This window comes from Ochotona princeps, chromosome 11 (assembly GCF_030435755.1).
Source record: "Ochotona princeps isolate mOchPri1 chromosome 11, mOchPri1.hap1, whole genome shotgun sequence".
In the NCBI taxonomy this organism is placed as follows: Eukaryota; Metazoa; Chordata; class Mammalia; order Lagomorpha; family Ochotonidae; genus Ochotona; species Ochotona princeps.
Window position 1 is genome coordinate 18,730,559 of NC_080842.1, and position 24,135 is coordinate 18,754,693.

Consider the following 24,135-nt stretch of genomic DNA (forward strand, 5'->3'; position numbering starts at 1 on the left):
CTGGGTTTTTACTGGAAGGATAGCTATCTCATCAACACAGAGGGAACCTTCTTATAATTATACAATGGCCTGAAATGCTTTCTACTCTATACTTTTCCCTCACATTCACCCCAAACATTCCTATTTTATTAATGAGAATCTACTCACATACTTACGAAAAATTAAGGTCTTCATTTAGTGTGACTTAACAAAATTATTATTTGGCAACCTCCATGGCAGATGGCAGTCTGTGAAGTGGGGAGGGAATTTGGGTGGGGTTTCTTGAAACCGTTTCCTGGATATATCAACTGTGGACCAAAGTAAATATGGAGGAAAAAGGTGGACCCAGGAGTTAGGAGACTGTTCTGGGAGAACAGCAGCATTGGAGTAGCTGCATCCCTGTATTGCGGTAGACTGTGTCTCCATCTCTGATGATGGTTTCCCTAAGAGGGTAACCACTGTTGTCAAGCTCATGGCCTCTAAACCCTCTCAAGCACTCTTTTGGGCAAAGAGAATAAGTCCACTGATGCATGGGTTGGAGAGTGACAGAGGATACATGTTACCTAATCATTCTTTATTTCTCTCACAAGAAGCCCATGGTCTGTTTGTCTCTTCCATACTATATGTCTTCAGAAGCGCTCAGATTTGTAGCATATTACATGGCATCTATGGGGTATATAAACCTGCTTAAATCTGGTATTCATATTAGAAATATAGTTTGCCTATAACTATGTAAAACCATATTCTTCACACTCACCTTTATTAGTAATTAAGCTGAGCCTTTTGTCTTGATATTCCTGTTCACTTTTGTCTTCTTTAATGGTTTCATCTGAAATAGAGTTAAACAGTTTTAGCTGAGTACCCAGACATTGTGGCACCCAGAACTATGCTGGCACACAGTAGACAACCCCAATGAAATGAATATGTTAAGTGCAATAAATCAAAATGAAATTGATGTTTAAGTTCAAAACAGGCCATCACCGGGTACACTGAGGATTCCATGAAGTTCATATGAACAGTTTTACATTTTCCAATATTACATATTTAATGCAGACATTAGCAGGAATTTATGTGTCTCAAGCTGAGAACTGTACCATTATTTTTGCCCCTTCCTCCAGTTATTCGCAGAAAGGGGGAGGAATTTTTCCAGTTGCAGCTGTTTAAAATTCTCATTCAGCTCAACACCGTGGGAAAATGCTATGTTCATTTCCTGAAAGTATTTTTACTTTTACAGTAAAATAAAATCTGCAATAAAATCTCTTTCCTAATTAGGTAATGACTACTATAAAAAAGAAATCGTAAAAAAGTATTACTATGCACTCTGAAAGACCTTGCTGGTGATGTGCCTACTGCCGTAAGTGCGCTGATAGCAGTGGTACGGGCACTCAGACATGGACAGGTTTTCTTTTTCTGTCTTTTTTTTATGGCATGAAATGTTCTCTCTCCTGACATAGAGAACATGCTTTCAGTTTCTTCAGGTTTTCAATCTATGCCCTGCTTTGTTCCACACAGTTTTCCTTCTGGGGCTCTGACTGCCAGATGTGTTCATGGGGCACTCACAACACCAGGTCAGCTTTGGGCATGTACTCTGCCCTGGGTTATTCTCATCACATTGGTATCTGAATGAATCCACTCTCTGGGATTGGAAATGCAATCTACCATTCTTTTCCCAGGGACTTTATCTGCTGTCCGTATTCTTTTTAACAGTTTAGTTTTTTTTTTTTTTTTCAAATCTCTGTTTTTCTTGCTAGGAGAGAAAGCCTAGACTTTCAAGTGGATCAATAGTGTTAAGCAGTCAGTTTGACAATTCTTATGAAAATGGGTTTTTCATTCCTTTCAGCTTTCTCCTCTGTTTTCTCGCTGACACAATCATGCATCTATAGACGGATGTAACAGCCTGCTTTCAAAAGCTGAGGCAGACGAGTTCCATTTACCAAAACTTCTGAGAAACTACATGATTGTGTAGAGGGATTTCCTCATCTAACGGGAACAATTATTGGGATAATTATAGAATGATTATGGAATAAATTTGCCATATTATTTTATAATAATATGGGACACTGGGGTGGCAGTGGTGATCAGAGATCCCTCCCAGGAATCTCTGCCTGCGTGGTGTTGCAGCATCTCTGTAGCCTGTTCGCACTTGGCTTAGTCTCTGCATACACATGTAAGACAATCAAACGAAGGCTAAACTGTACCTAGATAGTGATAAATGTTTCATTTTAACTAGATAGTTTCTGTTTTAAGAACTCTTCTCCAGTTATGAACGATTGGTTGGAGGACATTTTAATTACAGACTAGAGTTTCGAGTGATTAAAAGTGAAATTTATGTAAATACTCTGGTGCAATGAAATCAAACCACATGTAATCATCCAAATTGGCTCCATTTTATAGAAAGTATGAGTAAGGCAGGTCATTGTAAATGTCAGATGTCACACATTTATGAAATACTAGCAAGAACGGAGCAGAAGCCCCATCTCTTACCTCTCTGGACAGAAAATTTTGTTCTACACATTTTTTTTTTTTGCTTTACTTTTTAAAATTGGGAAAGAAAAGGATTAAGTTCATGGAACCATGTGTTACTGATTTCATCCACATGTGGATCTTGTATGGCAGAATACGGCACCTGTGATTTTTAGGTGATGAAAAGTACCACAAGGTCCTTGAGCTCACAGCAAAAGTCAAGTGAAGGCCTGCCTGCCTAGTACTACACATGACCCAGGGCACCCGATCATGTGGTCACCAAATTCCACTTATGGTACTTTGTATTTTAGGCAAAAACAGACAAATGTCTTGAGGAAATAATGCCCTGTGGTCAGCTACTGAAAAATCCTGTATTGGCCAAAGAATTTGCACAAAGCTCCACTGTGACTGTTACCATATCTCCTACAATGTGGATGGGAGTACCATGAGCTTAGCAGCCTCTGCAGATAATATTGGATCAGAGTAGTGCTGCATGCTCATGCTAACCAGGCAGGTGACAGGGAAGCAGTCTGCAAGATCATTGGTGGTCAAGCATTTCCATGGCCCCAAGACCAAGTGTCCCTGCCCCTCTGGCTCAGAGTCCAGTGGGGTCAGTTCAAGCCACACAGATCATGAACAGGTGAGCATCCTTTGCCTGCCTCTGCCTCTCAGACCTTCCAATAACAAAGAGTAAAAAACCCTGGTATCTTTTGTACACAGGGCCCTCCCCACTCTGGGTCTGCATAAATGAACTCCTTATGTATGCTAGGAGTGTAAAGAAGAGGAGGGGAAATAAAGAGTAGAAAAGAAAGGAAACTAAAAACAAAGTTTTCATGTATGTTGAGAATGAAAGGCTCCAGGCTAAATAAACAGGCCCAGGTTTCATATTTGTTACATCTTCTTACACACTCCTTGGTTATACAACCTAGTCTTCACAAAGCAATCAGGTATCTGGGCAGTATAAAATTTCATTTCACCAAAGCATCGTTCTCCTGCCATCAGCATCATTAAAAAGCAGAGCATTGCTTATTGTTTTAGTTTTGAAATTTGGCAGTTACACCAACTACAAAGAAAACTACAACAATGGAAATCAATTATGCCACTAGGAAAATTCTTCAAGCAAAAGTTATTCTATAAATATTATTTTATATGTGGCTTTTTATTTTGAAAGATACTGTTTTTGACAATATTTTTAGCTTATATTTAAAATGTTAGTTAAATTTTTCAACCCTTAGAATGAAAATAATTTTGTCTTTACTACTTGTAACTTAATACTAATTAGTGGGATAACATTTACATGATAGCCAAAGGCTTCATGATTCCACTGACTAAAGAGCTCAACAAGTAAAAAAAAATATATATATATATATATATTTATTTATATATATATATAAATATAGTTAAGTTGGAAAACAGGCCAAATCTATTAGCAAGTATGAAATGAGATATTTTTCTGTGTCTGGACTATTGTACTCAACATGATGTTCTCCGGTTCTAAACATTTCACTGCAAATGATACAATTTCATGCTTTTTAAAAGATACAGGTGAATAATATTCATACTAAATTAATAACTGTAACATAAAGCTGCAAATAGAGTATAATACGCATCCATTCACCTGACGCTGCATACCTTGGTTGTTTTTCTATTTTAGGTATCATGAACAGTGTTCATGCAAACATGGTGGATCAGGTAACTGATACAATGAACTTACATCTTTTGAGTATATATGGAAACTTTGTTTTTAACTTTAAGAGAAATTTTCACATTATTTTACTCAGTAGCTGCACTATTTAATGATTAATGAAAAAAATTTACATCACCCTTATTTCAGTCTCTAGCACAGCTCTACATTTTCATCACTATTTTGTATTCCAGCATTCAAAGATTAGATGAATATTGAAACTTCCGATTTTCTTTGATAATTTTACGTAATTACTTTCTAGCAAAATAAAGGTTTGCCTTTCAAATTAGATGTTGTTTTTAATCTCAGAATGATCTTGTCTGATTTTTTTCCTTTCTTTATGTTGTACACCCAACAGGTCGGTGTGTGGAAGAGCTGATTGGGGCACAGACTAACTAGCATGCTAGGTGAGCAACATGACAGGTGCCTCATTAAAATCCACTCTGCTCTCTCAGGATAGTTTAATTCCTTCTGTAACATGTTAACACTTTTTCTTTCCAGTAAATAAATTCAAAATTCCCTTTTCTTCTTTGAGCCCCAGATGGAAAATGGCTGATGTTCAGATTCAGTGTTTCTGCCAGCAGTATGCCCAGCAGGTGAGAGAGTTCTGAACCTGAGCATGAAAGAGATGGTAGGAAAAAAAAAAAAAGCAGAAATTGCAAAGTTTACAAAAATCAATAGTGTGTAAGAAGCAGCAGAAACTATTTTTAGGCAAACTATTGGAAAGTTGTGTCCAGGAACAAATTAGCCTTACTCTTAAAAGCTAAATGGCTAGAGGTATTCATTCAGTGTTTTATTTTAGGTATTCTGAGTTAGCAAAGTGAAGTGGAGAATTAAAGCTTGCCTTACCATATATCCATTCTCCACTGTGGCTTGTCAGAAATGTCCTATCCTAGGCTGCGACACAATTAATTTCTATCCCCTTTGTTCTAAAAACACTGCTCTATAGGACAGTAGTTCCAAAACAATCACTGTTTATATATACTCAGCTGCAGTACTTACTAGATTTAATGATACTCTTCCCATTCATCAGAATTCATGCGTAATGTATTTGGTATTGAGATACTATTACAATTATCTCTGTCTACAGAGGGAAAAATGATCATTATTATTAATTCACTAATTATGTTGATGGATCAGGCCAATCAAACTTTTCCATAAAATGGCCAAGTATTATTTTGAGTTGAATTATTGGTATTATAATTCTAACTCCTCCGTTTACTTTTTCTGTGGTTTTGCAACTGTAGAATCTACCTTAGATAAGCACACTGGGAAAGAAAAGATAATTTATTAACAGGAATAGTTCCATCATTCTCTATTTTCTCCAAGTCTCTTTTTTGATGCAATCAAAACTGATAGAAACCAATGAAGATACAGAAACAAACGCCAGTTGCAATCTTCAGCACTGCTTAGCTTTGCCTCTGAGCTTCTATGTTATTACAAAAGGATATAGATCTAGTTAATATATATAAAAATAAAATATTTTGGTGGGTAAACACACTCAATTATTTTATCATGCAGTCCTCGCAAGTGGAAGAAAGTGGTTTTACATCTACCAGTGATACTAAGATTCATATACATATATATAAATATATATATATATATAGTGGGGATATGGGTATGTGCGAAATTTTCACTGCAATAACATTTGGTTGAATTAATTAATAACTGGTTAACTTTTCCTGAGTGGTTTTTAAATAAGTGTTTAAGATTTTTTCTTTGGTTTTGATTTTTTTGGATGGATTCAAAACACAGAATATGGATGACATTCTTTCTATGTGCGGATTCTCAAAAACGGCAACGTCCCAGTGGCTACTGCTTTGAGGAGATCACATTCTCTTAAGTCTTTTGTTTTTTAAGTCTAGAAAAATAACTGCTGCTAGGAATCTGATCTCCCAGTTACTCAAACAAAGAGCATAAAATCCTGCCACAAGTTTGCAGTGAATATTTATGGATTGGTCAACTGTCATGCTTCAAATACACTGTCAGTGAATTCACTATGCCATAATGTATTTTACTCAGCAGAGAAAAAAATACTCTGAGACAATCTTTTCAAATAAATACTTCCTTAGTGCCAGGCACAGTAGCCTAGTGGCTATAGTCCTCACATTAAAGGCACCAGGATCCCACATGAGCACTGGTTCTAATCCCAGCAGCCCTGCTTCCCATCTAACTCCCTGCGTGACCTGGGAAAGCAGTTGAGGATACCCCAAATCCTTGGGGTCCTGCACCCACATGGCAGACCCAGAAGAAGTTCCTGGCTCCTGGCCTCGAATTGGCTCAGCTCCAGCCATTGTTGTCACTTGGGGAGAAAATCATTGGATGGAAGATCTTCCTCTCTGTCTCTCCTCTCTCTATATATCTGATTTTGCAATAAAAATAAATTAATAAATACTTCCTTGAAAGTGTATTGAGCCACCATTGCTACTTCCCAGGGTCCACATAGTAGGATGCTGCTGTGAGGAACTGAAGCCAGGCATCTAACACAGGCACCAATTTGGGATGCAGGAGTCTAAATTAGTACATGCCTGCCTCTAAAGATAGTTTTTGTTTTAACAATACTGCTCCTAGGAAAGCAACAACTCTAAAAGTGTGATCTTACAGGATATTGGTTAAGTAAATTGGAGAACATCTACATAATGGAATTCTTCATGCCCAATTAGTACAGGATTATGCTGGAAGAGCTGAAAGCATGATGTACAATGATGAAAAAGAAAACTTCTGTGTTGTTGATGTGATGCTATTCATATTTTTGTGTGTGTGAAAAGACATGTTTGCTTTGGAAATTCAAAAACTACATTCTGTAATTTACTAATGGAGCTATTGTTGGTGTGCTTTTCTGTGGATGATAAATAGATTTGATACTTATAATAAAGAGGAAATAATTTTAACCAAAGGAGGAAATTGACTTTGGAAAATGCTATGCTTAGAACACTTGCTGAACGTGGCTATCATGTAATCTAACTACTTTGCTTCAGGAGACAAGAGGGCTTTGTTGATTTGTAGAAGTGAGGAAGAAGAATACAATGTAGTGAAATCAGCATTAGGAGAGAAGAAGTTCCATAACCTCTGAAAACTACAAGAGCTCAAGGAATCATCTAGAACAAGATTTCCTGCCACCCACCTAGGACATTTGGTCTGGGTTTCCCACCCAGCTCTTAACATCAGCCTGTTTATCTTCCTTCTCACTCTGACATTCTGCCTTCCAAATAAATAAAAAATAAAAATTTAAAAGACTATCTATGGCAGTTTATTCATATTTACTCTACATACTAAAACCTTAAATCTATAGGGTCATGTGTTTGAACTATACTATTCATTTTTCAGCCAAGCAACTAAACCAATTGCAATTGCACGCAGGGAAGGGAATTCAATGCTGGTTTTGAATCCAGAGAAGGGCCAGTATAGATAATTAATATCCTTCCACAGGAAAGGAGTAAACAACAGGAGAAACTCTGGGGCCAATGCCCCTTTTGTGTCTCCAAGGAGAGACCTAACAGCACTTCAGCAGAGTCTGGGTGAAGTACGCAGGCCTGTTTGTCACTCTGCTGCTTTTCTTACACTCACCTGAAGTTTAAGGGAGAATTAATAAAATAAGCTTGCAAGAAGCTATAACAGTTTTGCCCATGGGAAAATGTAATGAGGGAGAAAATTGAGTTCTGTTAGCTGGTAGGAAAAAAGCAACTTAGGGAAACGAGCTGCCTTTGTCTGCAAAATGCTTTGATTAGAACACTTGGGAAAATGAGTCTCTACGGGGATAGATGTGACCTGATATTGGGATGTAAAGGCAGGAAGATGCAGAAGAGAAGCTGCATGGGGTGAAAGGGCAGCTTACTCTATGCTGTGACCCCCAAATCCTGAGAGGCAGGGGCATGAAGGACGCTGTGTGTTCTGGGAGCAGTACGCATGCACACACCTGAAAGTGTATAGTGAGCAGCCGTGATAAAATTACCAGATAGTACAAGACTGAATGTTTGTATCTAACTATGTCTCTATCTGAAATAGTGCATGAATAGAGAGGGCAACCTTTGAACCATTTACTCTTTTATAAGTTAGTGTACATATTGGCCAGGACAGGATTGAGAACTTCAATAAATTGTGAAATTAAAGTTTTAAGGCAACTATACAGATTTAATAAATGCAGAATGACCATTGTTACATACGGGTAAAAACCTTCGTTTCATGTCCATAGCCTATTTTACAAAAAAAAAAAAAAAATTTCCAGAAATAGTATCATTTAAAAAAATCAAAAGCATCTATTTTCTGGAAAATCTCTCCTATTGATTCATTTATTCTGAACCTTTTTTTAACTACTTTAGTTTTTTAAAAGGCAAAATGGCAGAGGAAAGGGAGAGATAAAGATAGAAATGTTCCTTCTGTTGTTTCACTTCCTCAATATCTACAATAATACTGAGGATGGACCAGACCATGGCCAGGAGCCAGAAACTCAATTTAGGTCTCCTGTGCAAGTGGCAGGGACCAAGGTCCATCACGGCTGCTTCCCAATGTGCACATATGCAGGAAGCTACAGTTGGAAGCCGACTTGAGCCAGCCCAGATACTCCAATACTGGAGATGGACATTCCAAACAGCACCTTAACCACTGAAAAATGCTTGCCTCAAATACATGTCTTGTGAGCACCTACTGTCCCAGCATGGTTCTAGGTGTTAGGACATGCTTGAGGATGCAGACAATGAACTTGGAAGCAGTTTGAAAGTTGTAGTTCTTTACACATTAGCAGTTGGAAAGTTTAGGAATCAGGTTGTCCATTTCTGTACCTAAGAATTAAGATTCGTATATATTGCTATTGAATTCAGACAGAAATAGCTAATGTTTACTGGTTGTCCTACAGTCCTACAATTCTGTTCCTTTCTGATGTTAACCAACTGGAATTAGGGCAGACTCCAAACCATAAAGCACAGTCAGTAACCAGATTCTCTCTACATAACGTGTTGTTTGCAAGTGGGAATCCCTGGAGTCTTAATTAATTAAGGCTGCAGTAAAAAAAATTCCTGATAATCCAGGTGACTTAAACATCAGAATTTGGGCAGGTGAAGAAAATGGTGACTATGACACTCTGGCTATGTCTCCACACAGGAAATCATTTGGACATTTCTTCACTGACCAAGTCACTTTCACAAGGACCAGAGAAGCCAGGTGAGAAGCCATAGTGCCTCCGTAACATCTAGCTTCAGTGTACTAATGAGAAAACACACACTGAACAACCATCCCTCCCTCAGGTTCAAATAGTACAGCAAAAAGACCGGGGGCACCCACTTGGAATAAGAGAATGAAATAAATCCAGATCATAGAAGTAAAATATATGCAGTACCAGGCTTGCTATGCTGAAATCTAGCCATGGAAAAGTAAGGCTGCAATGAGGGAATCTCAACTGAACTTGAACTGTGGTTATGCAACAAGGTGGAGGAATCCACCATGGGGGGAGGGTTTGGGGAGGGGTGGGGAGAATCCCAGTACCTATGAAACTGTATCACATAATACAATGTAACTAATGAATAAATTTTTAAAAAAGAAAGAAAGAAAAGTAAGGCTGCAAAGTGAATTTAAGCACTTTCCTTGAAATTCAGGGCCAGGCCTGCTACTGTGAAATGAGGCACCAAATAAAGCTTCCAAGTTTCTATCTCCAGGCATGTGCTCGTAGACATGAGAGCAACCAGAGATCTGCCCTTTATGGGACAGACTTATTTCACTCGATTGCTGCCAGTATCATACACCTGGCATATACTCTGGGCCTACAGAGGGGCTGGTGATTGTACAACTCAGGTATAACCAGCATAGAATTTGCCTGAGCATTCAAAGAACCACTTCTACCTCTTCTTCTTTAATTTCAGCCAGAAATGAAGGAATGCGATTTCAACCAGAGGGGAGTAGGAAAGGAATGTGGACTCCAGATTTAGCTTGAGGCTCAGAGCTATTCCTGCTCTTATGAAACCAGCCCCAAAGAGACAACAGAAGTCCTTATTCCCAGACCAGTACTCAAAACTTGGGATCGGATTATTGCCCATAGCCCTTGCCTACCTTCCTAGTGAACAGTGGTATTCCTATGTTTTATCTGCTTGTATCTTTACTTAGTGGAGCATTATTCCTGTGATTATAAAAGTAAATTAAAAATATGTTGTAACAATTCTTGAGGGTTAAAAGAGGAGTACAGGTTTAGAAAACTCAGAGTGAACTAATATTGGAAAACTTCCTCAATGTAGACAGACAACCTGGTTCAGCAGACACATAGAACACCAAATAAAGTTGACTTAAAAATTGCCCTCAACATTATACAATATAGTAAAGCTCTCAAAAGTATGACACAAAGAATGAATTCTAAAATTTGAGAGAGAAAACGTAGAGGTCACTTTTACAGGAATTGCACTATAGTAACAGGGAATTTTTCAAGAGAAGAAAGAATGGAAAGAGAATAAAAAGGAGAGGAGAGGAGAGGGGAAGGGAGGGGAATGGAGGGGAAGTGAGGGAAGGGAGGCCAGGGGAGGGGAGGAAGAAATGAAGGATATGAAAGAGGGATGAAGGAGAGGAAACAGGAGGAAACGAAAGAAAGAAAAGGGAAGGGAAGGAAGGAAACTGAAGAGAAGGCTGGGGTAGAGGAGGGCAGGGAAGAAGACCCAGCAATGTGCTTCACCAATACAGATGAATAAACAACAAAAAAAGATGTTGGAAAAACACATTCTCCCCAGAGAGCTCAAAAGTGAGTAAGGTTAGCTGTACTGACATCAGACAAAATAAACACTAAAACAAAACTGACAGAAAGAAACAAGGGTTATCTTCATATAATAATCAAGGAATCAATTCAACAAAATATGATTACTATAATTTTCTATACATGTTACACAGGTGTACCCAATTTCATTAACATGTTATTAAAGGGAGAGACACACGCCAATATAATAAAATGTGTACCTAAACATTCTATTTCATCAGTGGAGAAAGATCACCCAGAATAACAACAGCAAGAAAATTAAAAAAAAAAAACGTGAGAGCTAAATTACACTACAGAGCAAATGAGCCAAACATATTTACAGAGTATTCCATCCAATGAATACAGGTACACATTTTTTAAGTGAACTTACAGTACATTCTCTACTGTAGAGCATATGTTAGATGACAAAATAACTCTCAACAAATTAACAAAAAAAAAAAACCTAATACCACGTATTTGTCTGACCACAATATAATGCAATTAAAAATTAACGGGCCTAGTGTGATAGCCTAGCAGCTAAAGTCCTTGTCTTGAACGCACTGGGATCCCATGGGGCGCCGGTTCTAATCCCGGCAGCTCCACCTCCCATCCAGATCCCTGCTTGTGCCCTGGGAATGCAGTCAAGGATGGCCCAAGGCCTTGGGACCCTGCACCCATGTGGGAGACCTGCAAGAAGCTCCTTGCTCCTGGCTTTCAGATTGGCTCAGCACCAGCCGTTGAGGACATTTGGGGAGTGAATCATCGGACGGAAGATCCTCTCTGTCTCTCCTCCTCTCTGTATATCTGACTTTGCAATAAAAATAAATAAATCTTTCAAAAACAAAGGAAATTAACAACAACAACAGAGATTAATACTAAAGTTTTACAAAAACATGGAGTTTGAAGAACATACCCTTGAATCAATACTGAGTCATTGAAGAAATGAAAAGAAAAATGTTAAAATCCCTGGGAATACGAAAATGGACATACAATCTATCAAAATTTATCAAATGTAGCAAAAATAAGCTATGTTTGAGGTGTGTAGCAATAAATATCTACATTAAAAGAATTCAGAAAGAGGCTTTTATTAAAAGCACACCAGTCATCCAGAAAAATAAAAATGAAAGATACTGAAAGTTTAGAAGTGATCAAATAACAAAGATTCAAAAAATAAAAATCAAACCTAAAATGTACAGACATTTTAAATAAATCTGCAGTTTTATTTGCCAATGTGTTTATTTGTAAGACAGAGCACAGATGCAGCTGGCAGTAAAAGTGGGGTAAAGATAGATATAGAGACAGAGAGAGCTACATCATCTCCAACTGACTCACTTCTCAAAGAGCCGCAGTAGCTGCACTGGGGCCAAGCTGGAAATTTCATCTCCTACATGAGAGCATAGATGAGTTGGACCAAAGCACTAGCAAATACTACTAATTTCTCAAAAACTGAGTATATCTCTAGTTATATTAGAGCTCAACATGAGGCCCTCCTATGTCTTGGATCATAAAAATAACAGAGAATATAGTACTCCACTATTACAATACTTTATTTTGTTATTATACTTCTGTCTGAGGCCTTTGAAAGTAACAATATGGAGATAATTCATGCTATAATATTCTCAAAACATTCCATTTAGAAACCACATGATACAGCATCAATACAGTTCTCACATATCTGGATGGACTGTATAAACCAGTCAAAATTTTCATATACTTTATGCCTGAGTTGAAGCTATCCAAAAGTTCAGTTATCTTGAAAATGACTATTAAACAAAATAAATTTTATGATACACTTCCTACTCCCAGAGCACTTTGGAAAATATTTTTGAACATTTCAATAATTAATCATATGTATTCTCACTTTCCAAAAACCTTAGTAATCACTGATAAAGTACATATGACATGAAGGCTTAGTTGTTGTTTTATTTTGTTTTGTTTTGATGCAAAAAAAATGTTATACCAAGACTCTAGAATAGATACCGCTAAGGGTGTTGTAAACATTATACATGTATCAGGAAGGTGGATGGAGTAGAGACATAATGTCCATGTCAACAAAACATGGTGAACTAATAGCACATCATTTTAACCTCAAAGATGAGTGGCACTATTCCAGAGGTGAGAGAATATTTTATTTATCCAAACCTTATATTCAAATTGCAAGAAAGGGCTCATTGACCAGATGATGACTGGGTTCTGTTCTAAATTCAGGAAATTCCACTGTGGGTAAAAGGAAAAGGTACCTAATAAAGACCCTTGGAGGTTCCTCTGCTTATTTCCTCATTGGGTTCTTTAATGTTCTTACTGAAAGCACAATTTTGGCAAAGCAGTTTATGGTCACTGAACTTCCTGTGCAGCATCAAAGAGGGGCTGTAATGAATGGACTTTAAGAGTTTTACCTTGTGTTGATAGATTGGGCACAAGGATACCTTTGTCTTCTGACCCATCTGGATGGATGTAAACAGGGTAGTTTTTTAAAAAGAGGGTATTTGGAATTGACATACAGCAAGATTCTTGTAAACATAAGATTGATGGAAACAAAGGTGTATTCAGGAGGTCTTAGAAGAGCACTGAATATCATGAAGTTTTTGCTCTAAAGCAACTTTCACCATTATCTTTGAATATGCAGGCAGGGTGGAAGTGAGGTCCTAGGTGTTTCCTTCATCTTTCCACTAATGATACAATTTCAGATTCTTCCAAGTTGGAATTTGAGTTTCAGGGGCTAAATTTATAAAACATAGCTGGCCTCAACAACAAACATATATATAAATAAAAACAAATTTATCAAAAAAAGAAAGACATGTAATATGTTTCTAAAGAGAAAAAAATAAAGGATTGAGGGTGGTGCTGAGATTGAGTTCACCATTATGTGGCAATTATTAATGCCACATGCATGCACATCACTTGGCAAATATTGGTTGTGTTGAGTTTCCAGAATATATAAAATTCCCACCCCATCACCCAGCTGCCCTGTTCCCTCATGGACAGCTCCTGCACCTTGTGGCCAGAGGTGGTGAGGTGGCCATGCACCACTGACGGTTCTCCTGCTTTATATGAAAAGAAATACGAAGAGAAATTATAGGGGCTGTTTTAGCAGCCAATAAGATAAAATTAAAGGAACAGCCTCTAAGAAACACAAAGGAAAGCTATGTGCAGATAATGATAGTCAATAATATAAAGTATTGATCATAAGCACTTGCCTCAGAACAATGTAATCTTCTTAAAAGCAATACCTGGTAAAACTTCTAAAGGAAATAAAGATCCAAGGTTTATTTGGAAATTCTCATCTAGAGTTTTCAGAAACTGACAGATAAAAAAATGAGTAAAGTTAAGAAGAGTAAATATTTGGAAATGATTCAAAATCTCAAATTGATAGACATATCTAACATGTGTGCTTCACAAATTGAGACATTATTTTGTAACACACGTGGGACAGTTATATAAATTAAATACCTTCTGGTTTGCAGTGATCCTTAAAAGCTGTCAAACATCAATACTAAAAAAAACTTTACAATAACTCAAGCACAAAAGGAAAAGATCACTAAAATTTAGAAAGTTCTGAACAAGAAACAGAATTTAGTGATAAAAGAGAAAACTGAAAAACATTTTCAACATAGCTAATGTTTCTGCATAATAACTGAATGAGCAAAAATTAGTAATTACTATAAGCATTATGGGTGCATTAGTACTTTGATGAGGCAATCCCACTTTTTTGTGACTATGTATGTGAAGAGACGGGACTGTCCATACAAAGTTTTTATGGAGATTGGCTTGTGATAAATTCCTGGAAGCAATTAGGACTCCACTCGTTAGGAACTGGTAGAATAGACTACTGAATATATCTCACAGTAGAATATGACACAGTTGAACACACGCAGAGAAGAACTGCATTTATAGGCAAATAGGTACATACTCTTCAGTGAAAACTCATGAAGAGAGATATATGGCATGCGATTTTCATGGAAGGAAGAGTAGGAAATGTGAAAAGTCTCTGTATCTTCACACTTAGCCATTTAATTATATTAAAAAACTTTAGTGACAGCCAAGCAAAACCAATTATGAGTCAGGGAGAGATGGTGAAAAGCACAGAAATTAAAGCAAACTGCATAGTCTTCAAATATAGATTTCAGTTTATAGGTACATGCTCAAATTTTCATATTTGAAACCTAAGCAAAAAGACTGAGGCTTTCTAAATTGGTCATGTGCTATCCAGTGGAAATGGATTCTTTGCATGTTTGCTAGTGATAGGTGTGGTCTAAGAAGGCATAGAGATCCTAATTCTAAAGTGCTGATCTGTGAACACCAATGCAACAGGTGGCAACTAGCTTCATATTGTACACACAGGAAGAAACTAAGACTTGAATCGAAGATGACAGCAAGGACAGAGGGAAGACACACAGTAAGACCAGCTCCAGTGCAGAACCAAGAAACCATTTATCAAAAAACGGCCAAGGGTGTGGAGGCAAGTTCACATTGGAGTTGCAAAGATGAGTACAGAAATAAGTCATCTGTAGCAAATAATTGAGAAATTGGCACATCCAGCATTTTTTTTCCATTGGAAAGGCAGATCCACAGAGAGGAGACAGAAAAAAAAGACCTTCCATCTGCTGGGTCACTCTTCAAGTGGCAGCAATGGCCAGAGCTGAGCTGATCCGAAGCCAGGAGCCAGGAGCCTCCTCCAGGTCCCACACAGGTCCTCAGGACTTTGGGCTATCTGCCACTACCCTCCAAGGTTACAAGCAGGAGCTAGATGAGAAGTGTAGCGGCTGGGACAAGAACAGGTGCCCTTATGGGATGCAGGCACTTGCAAAGCAAGGATTTAGACACTCAGCCATCACTCCAAATACCCATCCAGAAATTTTTAAAAGACCTGTGTTCAAATTAGGAACAAGTGAGGATATCCTGAAGTCAGTTTGGCAGGGTTTAAGTATGGTTCTACCAAGAACCAGCTTAATCCTGTCTGGCTGGTAAACTTCCAGCACTGAGCAAAAGGACTGGAGGAAGGAACAGGGTTTTAAAGTACTTTAATATCCACCAACTTGTGTCAATTAAGAATAGTTCTATACAGCTTGAACTTGTATATCTGTCATCACTTCTCAGATGATACTCAAGGAAGTGAAATTCCATTGCATGTTCAAATACCTAGTAAGAAGTTATGCAAAAATAAAATGTAATTCCTACTCCTGTTACTGCTGTAGGTAATTAATATATTCATTTACCATTCATTATGCCTAGCAAGGGAACCACCAGGCATGTAGGATTATAAGAATAAATGTCTCCTCTTGAGCAGTTCACCACACCATGAGGGGGCTCTTTACACTGAAACTGTTTCCAAAAGGAATTTTCTGTTATCTTAACTGTGCCACTGGCAAAAAGAGACATCCAACCAGCATTATATTCAGTTCCAAGGGTTTTCAACACATCCATATGAGATGGCAAATCTCATTTCCTCCATGTCTAATGGTCTGGTTATATGGTTTGTCAGATTCCCCTACCCACAATTTACATTTCTTAGGACAGTTTCACTGGATATTACCAGCAGCATCAATAGAAAATAGGGAAATACAAAAGGGGTAGATTGCTAGCCCTTCAATTTTATTGTGTGTTAGTAGTCCTTGGATACAAATGATTAAGAAGTATCCGGGACCATTGACAAAGTGATGTCTCCTAGTAATAAATAAGCATATAAATTACTCAGTGAAACTTCCCTCCCTTCATGGATAGTAAATAGATCTTTCATAAGCATATAATTTGACTTAGATCTTCTGGTTTGTTTTATTACTTATCATGTTAAAAATGGAAGGGCTTTCTCAAATATATTGAATTACTTTCATTTTAAAATCTTTGAATTCCTTTGCTTTAAGTTAGTGGGGACAGTGAATGGAGCAGCCAAAGTAGAGATCTTGGAAATGATCCACTGGTATATTTAATGTAAAACTGAAATCTATTGATCCATATTTCTGCTGTAAAGTGGGAAAATGTAAGAGAAAACATCAGGAATGAATGCCTCAGGTCTGTTTTTTTTTATCAGAAATGATGAAAGAGACCAAACTAAAACTGCATCCGAGTATACATTGCTTATAACTGCTGTCCAATGGAGCACTCGTGCAGCTCTTCTAGGCCATAATTTTTCTGATGAGTTTATTGCTAAAATAATTAATTCCCAAGCAGGCCTAGACAGTATGAAATTAATTTATCATAGTATATTTTCATACAGCAATTTGAGAGTTTCCAAAGCAAGGAATAGAAAAATCGAACTGAGAGATCTCCCAAGAAGCTAAATTAAAAACATTTAAGACAATGTTTTGCTTGGTCTTTGAGAATTTGTGTGTAACCTGCAATCAATGCTCTGCTAACAATGATTCCAATGACATCTTTAAGCTCTGACAGCACTCAGAGTCAGTGCTTAGCTACTGGTTTCTATAAAATAAGGCAGCTGTTTGGAAATGCTTGAAAGAAATTGTGATTCCCTCAATATGACTCTAAATGGAAGTTAGTGCTGGCCAAGCAGAAGCTCACAGTTAGGCATTTTAGAGGCATTTCCCTTACAGAATATACATTGCTTATGAAGGCTGCACCTTTACAGGAGCTGGTGTAGACTTTCCTAAGTGGAAGAGAGGAACAGCAGGAATATGAAGCATGCAACACTTCTTTCATGTGTGATCCCTCTCTAGGAACAGCAAAATAGCAATATACACAACCAGACCCATTACACCTACCTGGACTAAGACACCCCACAATCAAAACCAAAAAGATACATACACACATGCATGTATTTGACAACCAAGCTCCATGAAGTATGTCACATTCAAACTGCACACATTTGGGGGCCCGACGGCGTGGCCTAGCGGCTAAAGTCCTCGCCTTCAACGCCCCGGGATCCCATATGGGCACCGGTTCTAATCCTGGCACCTCCACTTCCCATCCAGCTCCCTGCTTGTGGCCTGGGAAAGCAGTTGAGGACGGCCCAAAGCTCTGGGACCCTGCACCCATGTGGGAGACTCGGAGGAGGTTCCTGGTTCCTGGTTCCTGGCTTCGGATCGGCACAGCACTGGCTGCTGTGCTCACTTGGGGAGTGAATCATCGGAGGGAAGATCTTCCTTTCTGTCTCTCCTCCTCTCTGTATATTTGACTTTGTAATAAAAATTTTTTAAAAAATGCACACATTTTGAGGAGTATTGAAAATTGAGATAAAAAAGTCTTATTTAACAAAATGAATTCAGATATAATCATATTTTAGTAATGGATTCTTTCCATTAATCTGATGCAATACAGAAACAAGGCCAGGGCAATGAAAGTAAAAAAACTGCTTAGAACATAGGAGAAATTAAGAAACTTATCACAGCAACTTGAGCTTGTTTATGTCTCACCAAATAAGCTCCACTTATCTTGACATATTACTTATTCTTGACATGGGCCAAAACAGGAGTAATATAGAAAGCACTTTAAGTAGTAGTAACTGTAAGATGTGCATGTATTAGGGCAAAGTAATTTTCCCCCTCTACATTTTCCACATTTCCCTGTCAGTTATTTTCATCATTGCTCCTCTATTTTTTGCCAGTAAATTCTAAGAGAGAGTTAACTGAAAATAATATTCATCCTCATTTTGATGATCAGAGGTACAAATTGTTAGGATGTTACTCAGAAACGTTATTTTCAAGGCCAGCCCTGTGTCATCAGCAAGTTCAAACGCCCCATGCAGTGCCAGAATCCAGTATAGGTGCTGGCTCCAGTTGTGCCAGCTCCACTCCAATTCTCTCTGCTAATGTTCCTTGGAAAGCAGCAGAGAATGGTCCATGTGCTTCGGCCCCTGCAACCCAGGTGGGAGATCAAGACGATGCTCCTGGATTTGGCCTGGCCCAGCCCTGGCTGTTGCAGCCATATGGGGAATGAACCAGCAGAAGAGAGGATTCTCTCTCTCTGATTCTGCCTCTTCCTCTCTGTAGCTCTTTCCAAAAAAATCTTTTAAAATGTTTATTTCTGAATTAAATATTGATTTTCAATTGTAAGTGAAGAATACTGGTTTTTAATAGTTAATATTTTAATTTATGTGTGAGGCAGAAAGAGAGAGAGAGAAGAGAGAGAGAGAGGAAGCTTACATTCACTGCTTCACTATCTAAACGCCCACAACAGTCAAGGCTGAGCTGGCACAAAGCCAGAGTCCAGGAACTCAGTGAAGGTCTCCCATGTGGCTGGTAGAAACACAGTCAAGCCAAGCCATCACTGCTGAGTCACAGAGTGTGTTAGCGGGAAGCTGACTACCAGTCAGGAGCCAGAGCAACAAATCAAACTTACATGTCTGGTGCAGGACGCTGGCATCCTAATAGTCATCTTAACGACTCGGTTGAGCTCCTCCTGCCTCTGATTTTCACTTTTGATTCTCACAGTAGATAATTGTTGAGAAAAGATTGACTAACCAGTCCCTTTCACCGCAGGAATCTTTGGGATGCTTTATACAAGCAACCTCATACGTAGTGGCAAGGTATTACCACAGTGGATGCTTATTCCAGGTATTTACTCACTACTTTCAGACTTAGTACTCCATATACTAACGCAATCTTTCTGTTTGTGATAGTAACATTTTTATTTTTCACAGATGCTAGAATTTTATTTCATATTTGGCAATCCTTCCTTCAATTCAGTTCCTGTGGTTTCTTTTCCCTTCTCATTTCCTTCACTCCCTTTAATATCTCTCTTTCTGCCTTCCTCCTCAGTTTCCTCATCTTTCCATTTCTTTGATTTCTATCTTCCCTATTACTATGCCACACTTTCTTCTGGTTATTTTTTAAGTAATTGATGATCAATAATCATGCTTATTTCTGGTGAAACAAGCAAATTTCCTGTTCATGAAGGAATCAAACTGAATCAGTGTTAATGTGGTAAGGTAAAAGCAAAACACACTACATACAAGTAACTAAGGGGAAAATCACAGGAGGGTGGGAAATTAGTTGAAAGAACCAAAGCAGGAAAGGAAGAGTTAAGTTTTCACTTTTTAATGTTTTGGAACTCAGAGAAGTTTGGAGGACATTTTGTGTAGTGGCCAGGTTGGGGGATGGCAGGGAGAATATCAGTGTGCAGTGATACAAGAAGACACAGTAGCCAGTTAAGTCTCCTGCATGGGAAGAAGTAATGGGGGAATTACTTTTTGTGAGGAAAAAGGACCTCCCATCCTACAGTAAGACTTGTGTATTTATCTTGGAGATAATGCTCTCCTTCAAAGATTTTTAACATAGCAACTTTTTCTGTTTGCACAAAATAATTACAATGCAAATTGATTGAAGACGTCTTCCAAAAAAAATTACAACCAAAGAACCCCCTTATTTATCTATGATACGCTCTCAAATGACTAGTTTGTAAAAACATGTCTAGGTTCTTTTGTTCTTTTATTTAATTAATTAATGTTGAGATGCCGAAGGACAGAGTGAGCTCTTCCATCTGCTGGTTTACTCCCCAGATTCCAGCAACAGCCAGAAATAGGTCAGGTCAAGCCCAAGCCAAGACCTCAATCTGGTTCTCTCACACGGATGGTGGAGACATCAATATCTGAACCACCATCTACTTGCTGTTGAGAACATGTGCCAGCAAGAAGCTGGGTTAGAAGCAGAGCACCTGGGACTTAAATCAGGCACTGTGACACAGAATGCAGCATTCCAAATGAAAACATCCCTCTAAGAATTTTATAATACATACCTGCCATCCTTCCCAGGAATATCACCCACTTGGGAGTGCTGGAAACATGGCTGCAGTGGTTCAGACTTCATGAGCCAGGCAGTATGGATGCTGCACTCATCTAAAGGGAGACATGAAGCTGTTACCACAGGGAATGGGAAGCCAAGCATTCAAAAATTCCTGCTGCTTGTTTATGTTATACTGTCTGTATTGATCTAGGCTTCTACTTAGCATAATTTTTAAAGATTTATTTTATTTTTCTTGGAAAGGCAGATTTGCAGAGAGAAGGAGAGACATAGAAAAAGACCTTTCATCTACTGGTTCACTCCCCAAGTGGCCGCAATGGCCAGAGCTGAACCAACCCAAAGCCAGAAGCCTCTTCCGGGTCTCCCAAGTGGGTGTGGGTTCCCACTGCTTTGAACCACTCTCTACTGCATGCCCAGGCCACAAGCAGGGAGCTGAAGTGAAGGGCAGGACACCGACTTGTGCCCATGTGGGATCCCAGTCATACAAGATGAAAATTTAGCCGCTGAATCATCACAAGGGGTCCTAAGAGAGACATTTTCTATCTTTTGGTTCACCCCCCAAATGGCCACAGTGGCCAGGCTGAGCCATGCTGACATTAGCAGCCAGGGGCTTCATCTGGGTCTCCATGTGGGTGGCAGTGATGCAGGTATTTGGGTCATCAGCCCCTGTTTTCCAGGTGGATCAGGAGTGGAGCAGCAGGGCATGAACTGGTGCCCACGTGGGCTTTTCTCTTGCAGAATGTATTCCATGTCAGTGTGACCGAGTTCAAGTGTGACCGAGTTCAAGTCCCAGCTGTGCTCTCCAGTCCAGTCTCCTACTGATGCACTGACTGGGAGGTACTCGTGTTCCAATTACCCATGTGGGATACCCAGATTGAGTCCTGGCAGCTGGCTTTGGCCTGGCACTGATCCAGGCCTAACTGCTATGGGCATTTGAGGAGTTAAAAAAAAATAAAAGGCAAAAATTTGGAAACTATGAAGCTGTCCAGACTACACATTCACCCTCTGAGTCTCTGACAGACATGTCCCACAGCTCTGGTCCACTCACTTCGGTGTATATTTTGAGATCAAAAACTGGCAGATGACAATGCAACCAAATATCAGAATAATAGTATTCATTCACTGTGCTCTTCCTTTCACCCAAATGGCCTGATGACAGTACATTGCTTCGAGCACAATTTCAGCTACTTCTGAAGCTGACCCATTTTCAAATGAGTGTTGGGGAGCAGCTCAAATATTTGCCCCTAAATTTTAATCACTGCCATGGAAAAATTTTGGAGCATCTCATAGAAAATTGTGATCTTTGATAGTTTTACCAGAAAAAAAAAAAGTGGGAAAATTGCTGAAAATTGTAAAAAAGAAATACAGTTACAATTATTTGGCATTTCTGAAAACCTTTCTTAAAACCTGCTATTTTAACATTTAGGTAATGTAATCTATGATTTTAACTAATAGCTCAAATTTTCTTTTTCAATTTGCTGCCTTCAGTCTGGATGACATGGCCCTCTGCATGTGGTATCCGAGCAGCAACATCTACCTGGGCACCATTGCCAAGCTTCTGGGCTTTTTCGTATTCACGTCCATAGCACTAGTGGTGATATGCACTTATTAAAGACTGACATTTTAGGCAAATATTTTGTGATTAACCTGTCACAAATTACACTGCAAACATTTCAAACTTTCGCTTGCAGATATTTAAAAGTCTATTATAATATAAAAATACCTCTAAGTATCTAAATCTTAAGAGTTCAATGTATGTTTCTGTTAGGTACTGTGAAAATTTGATTCACTGACAGTTTGTGAGGGTTAAATAACACTAGTTAAAAATTCCATGTTTAAATATTTACACAGCTTTTGACTAACATGATACTTGCATGTGTTCTGGGGGGTATAGTGTGATATTTCAGTACATGCTGACAATGTAAAGGAGACCAAATCAAAAGTCAACCTTTCCTTTTCATTCTCATGATTTTATGTGTGCAGATGTTGTCTTTTCTATTTATTCATATAACATATAATAGGCTATTGTGATCTAGAGAGATATTTTAGTAACAATAGGATCCTGGTACTAATGGTGGTCTAAAAACAAAAGTCCCCTTTGAGTTGCAATGTTTTCTTCAACTTACTTTCCTCTAGATTAAATTTGACTTTATTTTGCTTCTAATTATTTATGCAGCTAGTTATGGTGTGTATTTTATTCCCCCTCATAAATTTTCAGCTGCGTTTCCTTCTCTTCCAGCTCCTAAAACTCTGTAAAACCTGACATACTGCCTGACATGTTTCATATTCAAACTATTCTGTCTCCTGCCCACTGTTGTGCTGTAGTAGATTCAGCTGCTGCTTTTAACACTGATATCCTATCCCATAACACTGGTTGAGTTCCAGTTTCTCTGTTTTCCATCCAGTAGAAAATGACCCAAGCACCCAGGGTCCTGACACTTACATGGGAGACCCAGATGGAGCTACTGGCTCTTGACTTCAGCATTGCAAAACTTCAGTTTTTATGGCTAATACAAGAAGAGAACAAGCAATAGAAGATTCTGTCTTCTCTCTCTCTCTTTACCTTACTCTCTATTGCTCTATTCTTCAAATAAACACTAAATAATTCTATCAGAATTAAATATTTTGATAAGACATTTGTTACTATATATTTAATATGCCTAATATACAATTCAGGAAGGCCCGGCACAGTACCTAATGGCAAAGGTCCTTGTCTTGCTTGCGCCAGGATTCAATATGGACACTGGCTCATGTCCTGGTTGCTCCACTTCCCATCCAGCTCCCTGCTTGTGCCATGAGAAAGTGGTTGAGAACAGCCCTAAGCCATGGGACCCTGCACCCACGTGGGAGACCTGGAGGAAGCTCCTGGCTCCTGGCTTTGGATTGGCTCAGCTCAAGCCATTGCAGCCACTTGGGGGAGTGAACCAGCTGATAGAAGATCTTTATCTCCACTTTTCTCTATATCTCTGCCATTCCAAGAAGAATAAGTAATTCTTCACAAAAAAAAATCTCAAAAATAATACAACTCAGTAGAGTAGATATACCTAACATTGCTTAGAATCTTAACTGTTTTAACTAATCTCTCTCTTTTTTTTCTTTTTTAAGATTTTTGTTTGTTTTACCTGAAGGCAGAGTTGCAGAGAGAAGAAGAGACAGAGAGATCTTAGATCTGCTGGTTCACTCCCCACATGGTCACAATGGCTGGAGATAAGCTGATCTGAAGTCAGGAGCATCTTCTGAGTTTTCCACATGGGTGCTGAGCACCCAACACTGCATTCCCAGAGCATAAGCAAGGAGCTGGATTTGAAGTGGAGCAGCCAAGACATCGACTGGTCTCTATATAACATGCCAGCATGGCAAGCAGAGGTTTAGCTAACTCTGCCACAGAGCCAGTTCTCCATTCTGTTAATCTTCACAATCTCACTTGCTATATGCATGCACTTTTGTTCTGTCAGTATTCCTACTGGACATTTAGCTTTATTCACATGTCTGTGCTCCCATAATTCTTGTTTTAGAGTTTAACATGATATATGGTACAATGAGGTGTTTTGATTTTTATATACACTGAGTGATGACTGAATCAGGATAATTAGTTTATCCACCAAGTTAAA

At 38.6% G+C, this 24,135-nt stretch overlaps 1 long non-coding RNA gene across 1 annotated transcript in view; it reads right to left on the reverse strand.

Annotated features, from left to right (window-relative positions):
- Positions 1–584: 584 nt before the first annotated feature.
- The window catches only part of LOC131481432 (uncharacterized), a 46,849-nt gene continuing 23,298 nt past the window's right edge, over positions 585–24,135 (reverse strand). The window contains exons 2-3 of the long non-coding RNA XR_009246328.1: positions 20,520–20,619; positions 585–808 (exon numbers count right to left, since the gene is read on the reverse strand). This is a non-coding gene — a long non-coding RNA (uncharacterized LOC131481432). The remainder of the gene's footprint in view (positions 809–20,519; positions 20,620–24,135) is intronic.